Raw genomic sequence first — 7,740 nt, 5'->3', positions numbered from 1 at the left:
AGTGAGTACCAAGTACACGGACGAAATGCTTTTGGGCGGATCGAATAGCAGCTTCCCACAGACCACCGAAATGTGATGCTTTTGGCGGATTGAAGTGCCAACGAATTCCATTATCGACACATTCTCGAGCTACTTCTTGTTGGCGTTCCTTGCTGCAGACAAGTTTCCGCAGTTCGTTGGCGGCTCCAACGAAATTGCGACCGTTGTCGCTGTAAATATCGCTACAAAGACCTCGGCGAGAGACAAAACGCCTTAGCGCTTGAAGAAACTTTGCGGTGCTCAAGTCAACGACGAGTTCAAGATGCACAGCACGGGTGGAAAAGCACACAAAAACTGCTACGTAGGCCTTACGTGGTGCTGCTCGACGATGTGTTGGCTGTAGCGAGATTGGTCCCCAGTAAAGGGTGATACGGTCAAAATTTGGTCAAGGGAAAACGCGTGTAAATCGATGAAATCGTTTATTTAAAAAATCAAATTAAATTTCTTTTGCAAGTTCAATTAGTATAAAATTCAGGAAAAATATTCAGTTAGGCTTCCGCTTTTCCAAATCCGAATTGCCGGGCCTTACACTTGACCCCTGCCATCAGATTTTGTACAGCCACCTTGTCCACCTTCTTCGCCGCAGAAAGCCAGTTTGCCTTGAACTGCTGCTCGCCCTTAGCAGTTTTTTTGGTCTTCTTTAGGTTCCGCTTGACAATAGCCCAGTATTTCTCAATTGGGCGGAGCTCTGGCGTGTTGGGAGGGTTCTTGTCCTTGGGAACCACCTGTACGTTGTTGGCGGCGTACCACTCCATGGCCTTTTTACCGTAATGGCAAGATGCCAAATCCGGCCAAAACAGTACGGAACAACCGTGTTTCTTCAGGAAAGGCAGCAGACGTTTATTCAAACACTCTTTCACGTAAATTTCTTGGTTGACAGTCCCGGAAGCTATGAAAATGCTGCTTTTCAAGCCACAGGTACAGATGGCTTGCCAAACCAGATATTTCTTTGCGAACTTTGACAGTTTCATGTGCTTGAAAACATCTGCTACCTTTCCCCTTCCTTTTGCCGTATAAAACTCCTGTCCCGGAAGCTGCTTGTAGTCGGCTTTGACGTAGGTTTCGTCGTCCATTACCACGCAGTCAAACTTCGTCAGCATCGTCGTGTACAGCCTCCGGGATCGCGCTTTGGCCGTCGTATTTTGTTTATCATCGCGATTTGGAGTCACTACCTTCTTGTAAGTCGATAGTCCGGCTCGTTTTTTGGCTCGATGCACGGTTGTAGACGATACACCCAGCTTATTTGCGGCATCTCGGAGGGAGAGCTTAGGGTTTCGCTTGAAACTACCGGCAACTCTCTTTGTCGTCTCAGCGGCTTCCGGTTGTCGATTTCCCCCTGATCCAGACTTCCTGGCTGTCGACAAACGTTCCCCAAACACCTTAATTACATTTGTAACGGTTGATTTGGCAACTTTTAGCGATTTTGCCAACTTTGCGTGCGAGTAGCTCGGATTTTCGCGATGCGCGAGCAAAATTTTGATACGCTGCTCTTCTTGCTTGGACGGCATTTTGACAACTGAAGAGTGAATTCCAAAATCAAAATAGGAGCAACATTCTACACACACACACCTTCAAAATGAGGGGTGTTCAGGTTTTTTAAATGCAAAATTGAAAGAAATACGTCAAGTTGATATTGACCAAATTTTGACCGTATCACCCTTTAATCAACGCCGGTTACGGAAAACGGTCGGGTTGCGGTAATTCATGCGGCCATAAATTGCTCCAGAAGTTTAGGGCGAGCTCTGACGCAGGTGATGCAATTGTGCATGATGGATCTGGCTAGGCTTCTGGCCCCTGTGATCCAATACCGTAAGCGAAGGATGGTGACCAGTAGCTGGGGAGCCGCATGCAAGTGCCTTTCGTGGTGCGAACGAACCAAAAGCGTAGAGAAAGCATGAGAAGCGGGGAGAATAATCTGATGTTTACTATCGTACGGTTGTGGCGCTTGATTTAGTCGACCTCCAATGCTAATTAGATGATCCACAGACAGAAACGGATGGAACCAACGTAAGCGGGATTTGAGCGAAATAGGTTTTGATTGTTCGAGCTGCTTCCACTCTTCTGCGAAGAATTTCTGTTGAATCAGCCGGATGAGGATTGCTTCGGCTGCGTTCTTTTCCTCCGTCGTGACGTAGGTTGTGAGATTTGCAATTGGAGTTCGACGACAATGCTGGATAAATCGGCGGCAGTAGGCGGTTACTCTGAGCATTCGATTGTAGTCCGAGAACTTGTCCACGTATAGGTCGATGAACGATGGTTCGGCTGATGCCTGACAGACAGTTGTCGGTCGATTTCTTGCTGCCTCGAGAGCATCACTGTTTGGTTCGTTGTTGGATTGTCCAATTGGCCAAGAAGGTTGTTTTAGCTGTAGCCACGGTGGTCCTCGCCACCAGAGTTGATTTTCGACCAGGTTCTCTGCCAGAATTCCTCGGGACAGAAGGTCTGCAGGATTTTCTTGCCCAGAGACGTGGTTCCAGGAACAGTTCTGAGTTGCCAACTGGATTTTAGAGACCCGATTTGCTACGAAGGTAGTCCACGTTGACGGCGTAGCTTTCAACCAGCTAATGACTCTCGTAGAGTCGACCCAGAAGAAAGATTCTTCCGGAAGTTCGAGAGAAGCCGAGACCTTTTGGTGGAGTTGTGCAGCGAGAAGTGCTCCACATAGTTCAAGGCGAGGAATACTCTGCTGTTTCAAGGGTGCTACCTTTGATCTCGCTGTTAGAAGAGCTACCTTAACTGCTCCAGAAGAGTCTGCCGATCGAATGTAACAGCACGCGCCGTATGCTTGCTCAGAAGCGTCCGAGAAGAAGTGGTACTGCACGCTTGACGGATTTGATGAAAGTATGTATCGCTAGATACGAAGGTTGTTGAGAAGTGGTAGCTGAGATCGGTAAGTATGCCAACGTTCTCTTATTGGCAGCGGAAGCTCCTGGTCCCAGTTCCAAATTTTACCATCGTCGTCCTTCAGAGACCAGAGTGCTTGCATGAAGAGTTTAGCGGAGATTACGACCGGACCCAGTAGACCAAGTGGGTCGAAAAGGCGAGCAATTTGCGATAGAGCTATTCGCTTAGTGAGAGGAAAATCAGCCGAGTCCGCCGGAAGTTCGATGCGGTATTTTAGCTGATCCGAAGCGGGTTCCCAATGAAGACGCAAAGACTTAATGCATTGGTCACGATCCAGATCAATTGAGGCTACGTGGGCTACGTGACCGTGGTCCTGTCAAACGGCTACCGGCTACCGGAGTTTCGCTGAATGACGCCCTCATGGTTGGTCCAGTAGTACAGGATGATCTGCATGGTATCTCGCTACGTTTCCGCATGTACCGTATCGCAGTCAACGCTGATGTCGCCAAGATGTATCGCATGGTTAAAGTTCAACGTCGTGATCATCCGTTGCTGAGCATCAAGTGGAGATTTGCCCCTTCTGATCCATACCGCACGTACGAATTAACCACTGTCTCGTACGGTACTTCATCCGCACCATATCTTGCTACCAAATGTCTGCAGCGATTAGCAGATGACGGAGCGCTAGAGCGCTGGTCAAGAAGGACTTCTACGTTGACGACATGCTCTCAGAAGTAGACACCGTACAAGAAGGTAAACAGTTGGTTCAAGAAGTCATCGAGCTGTTGGATTCAGCGGGTTTCACGCTTCGAAAATGGAACTCAAACAACCAGGAGCTTCTCGAATTCGTTCCGGAAAACTTGAGGGATGAACGCTCAATCCTGGATCTAGATTCGTCTGAAACTTCCATCAAGACATTGAGTTTAGTGTGGGAACCTAGTTTAGACGTTTTCCGTTTCACGTTCCCATCGTTCAACTAGTCGGCAACGATTACGAAACGCTTGGTCGTCTCCGATGTTTCGCAGTTGTTTGACCCGCTTGGTCTGGTTGGCCCAGTTATCATTCAGGCAAAGATCTTCATCCAGGAGCAAAACTGCGGCTTGGATGAACCACTTAATCAAGAACTTCAAGAGCAGTGGAAGGAATATCGGCGGAATAAATACCTTGCTCGCTTTCTACTCTCTATATGCAATTTTCACACTGCCGTACTCTAAGGGAGCTATCAATTCTATACTTTCATCTCCTCATCTATCGTATAAAAATTACCACTTTAGTCTGTTATTTGAAATTAGCATCTTCAACCAAACAAAAAAATTCCGCAAAATATGCATGCTGACAAAATCGGGAAAAAAGCTGATAAAATTGGGAATGGACAAAATCGGGAAAGCACTGTAATATCGTATAGTTTCATAGTTTCGAAGAGTAGAGTTTTAGCTGTTATGAGCATGTTCAAGCCTGCTCATTACGTAATTAAGATTGATAAGAATCATCAATGATACAAATATATTCTCAACTATCTCTCATCGACGCATCAGCATTGCAAACTCGCATCTCAAAGAATGATGTCCTATAAAAAATGTTCCAACGCTTAAATTCTAGCAACGAAAAATTATCACAGATCCAAACTCACGTCAACTTACGCATAATCCACGTTTTTTAAGTCTTCAAATTTCATCATCCGAGGCTGATTTGTGGGTGCTTAATGATGTAGGCGCTCTCTCTCTCGCTCTGTATCTGCCCGTGTCGGTCGTGTACAGCACTCAAGTAGGGCTTAGCAGCATTACCTACCATTCTGACAAGCCAAGAAAGCAAAAAAAAAAAATCCCTAAACCACATATATTCACATCACCCAGCCAACACAATCGTTAATGATAATGCGTACGTGGCGTGGGTGGTGGGTGAGGGGTGCACTACCCTCAAATGTGTGTAGCAGCTATAGGGAAAAAGGAAAAACACTGAACATGCTTATCGTAGCATATGCAAATGAGAAGAGCGATTCGGCTCTTTTTTTTTGTTCGTCAAGTAGGTACCTACCTACCGGTACCTCTATGTACACTCCACACTCGATATGCCTTCTTCATGCTGGATGGGGAGTGTGTTTGCCGAAATGATATCACTCCGGGAGGTTTTTTTTTTCTTTTTTTTTCGACTATTCAAGGAGCCGAAACAAAACAAAAAACCGACGAGGATATGCTTTTTGTGAAACGGTCTACCCGCATTTCATATTTTTATACAATTCTGACGTATTCACGTCATACATGTGAGATGAAATGCGTCTTCTTGTGTCTGTTTTGTTTGGACATTTTTTTCTTCGTTCACCAAATTGTAATGATGATTCGTTTTGGGAGAGGGAAATGAACGGTGGCAATGATGAAATGGTGCATTAAGGTTTTTGTTAACCAGACAAATGTTTGATGCAATCAGATTTGGGTTTTAATTCTCCAAATTTCTTTTGTAGGTAAAACATTGGTGCCTTAAAATACGTATGAAAATCTTTTTCAAATACTGAACTACTACCCTGCTACCAATCTTGTCATAAACCGGTTGTTCAAACTTTTATGTGATTCAAATAAGTGACAATTTAGTAGCTGCAACTTATTTTTATGGAAATCTACTATTTGGGCAAAGCAATATTAATATGAAAACACTTCGATATATCATGTAAAATAAAGTTGGTAAGTTACTGTAGTGGCAGTGGTTCCTATATTAAGGTGTTTTGGACATAGAATTTATCGAGAATTAGGAAAAAATTCCACAAGAAAATTAAAATGCATTGTAACCTTGATTTTATGGATTATCTGAAGATTTTTGTTTGATTAACGAATTGCTTTGCAATATTTTGCAACTCACAACTGTCAACCACGATCAGGTAGGCCATCAACTTAGACACTTAACCAAAAATTATCCCACCACTTCCAATCCTGCTTCTCAACCACCATGAGAAGACATTCTTGTACTACTGCACCCTCTTCCTGATATTTGGCATTTGATCCGGATACAAATGCGATGTGTAGCACATTCGTACCAGGAAGCCGATAAGGCTTGCTGGTAGAAGAAATCTCCTTGGCATTTTTTTTGCCCTATTCAAACAGACCCAGTGCGATATGGCACTCTCGCTTATTATTCATAAAATTTGCATAAAAATATATGTGTGAGATGGGGATAAGAATGATAATTAATGATGCTGTATGTGTCGTGTTTTGTCGTCATCGTCGTCGTCGCGATGCGAATATTTGGTTCCTTGTGCTTCTCCTTTTATTTCGGATTCGAACGACAATCTACTGCTTCTGGCAGCTCTTGATGGCGTGTGCAATATTAACCAGCAGTTGGGAGTAATATTGAATGATTTGGGATTTGGGAAGAGCGTCGAAAAAGCGTGTATGATTATGTGATAATGGCAAGTGGGTGACATTATTCACTGTCGGTTGTCTCTTTGCACACATGTCAACTGTGGAGTGGGATTGTGGGGGGAAAGCAGTGGAAGAGAAGGAGCTGGTGTCAGATGTTTTTTTCCACATGGGGAATCAAATGTCAGCCTTGACAGTTTTGCAAATAAAGGTGTGTGTTGGTTTCGAACAGAATTCGTTTCTGCAGTGTGAATTCTTGGAGTAGGCAGCGTGTATCATTTAACAGGAATTTAATCTACTTTTAGACGAGCACAGTATCTAGAAGTTCACTTATGCTGGAAGGGCACAATGTTGTGAGATTTGCGGATAACAATCCTGCAAAAATGGTGATTGCTGGTATTCCGGTCTACGGGGACACTCTTTGGGATATTTAAGACTCTCGCCCTGCTCCCTGCGCGGCCAATCATCAATATATTTTATTTTTATATGCTGTCAGGGAAGGCGGTGGGACTCTTCTCCGGAGAGTGCAGTCTTCGAGCGTCTGTTCACCATAGAGGTGCGGCTCAAAACGGCGTCTGTTCTCCATATTCGGAGTGGCTGATCAACGTCCTGGTACCAGCGTGGGACTCTTAAAAGTGCTGTGCACGATGGTCCCCCGGCGAGACAATGCACACTGGGGACAAAATCGAAACAATGTGTTAAAATTCAATAACTTCGGTGCTCGCTGGAACAAGAGACTAAAAAACAGTCATTCTTATAGAAAAAAGTCTCAGGAATCGATTGGCGTGGGTCTCATCTTGGGCACGATAGTGTAAAATGGGGTTTTACACAGTTTTGCCCTAAAATCTCCTATTTTGCATGATTTGATTGCTGTATCTCAAGATACTGATGATGACGGATGATTTCTTCGGCAAAGTTGATCAGGAGGTCAAGAACTGTTGGAATTCTTCCGATAGGCAGCGCTAGTGAGCATTCGAAGTGTATATGTTTGTGCTGCTGCATCTCAAGATCCTGACTATTAAGATGGATGATTTCTTCGGCAAAGTTGATCAGGAGGTCAAGGACTATTGGATGATGGACATAACAATTCGGAATTCTTCTGCTAGACGGCGCTAGTGAGCATTCGAAGTGTATATGTTTGTGCTGCTGCATCTCAAGAACCTGACTATTTAGACGGTTGATTTTTTCGGCAAAGTTGATCAGGAGGTCAAGGACTGTTGGATGATGGACAAGACAATTCGGAATTCTTCCACTAGGCGGCGCTAGTGAGCATTCGAAGTGTATATGTTTGTGCTGCTGTATCTCAAGATCCTGTCTATTTAGACGAATGATTTCTTCGGCAAAGTTGATCAGGAGGTCAAGGACTGTTGGATGATGGAAAGAACAATTCGGAATTCCTCCGCTAGGTGGCGCTAGTGAGCATTCGAAGTGAATATGTTTGCGCTGCTGTATCTCAAGATCCTGACTATTTAGACGGATGATTTCTTCGGCAATGTTGATCAGGGGGTCA

This window comes from Ochlerotatus camptorhynchus, unplaced genomic scaffold (genome assembly GCF_037179485.1).
Source record: "Ochlerotatus camptorhynchus isolate MF236.1 unplaced genomic scaffold, CSIRO-AGI_Acam_v1.1 ptg000010l, whole genome shotgun sequence".
Classification (NCBI taxonomy): Eukaryota; Metazoa; Arthropoda; class Insecta; order Diptera; family Culicidae; genus Ochlerotatus; species Ochlerotatus camptorhynchus.
This window is presented reverse-complemented; position numbering follows the sequence as displayed.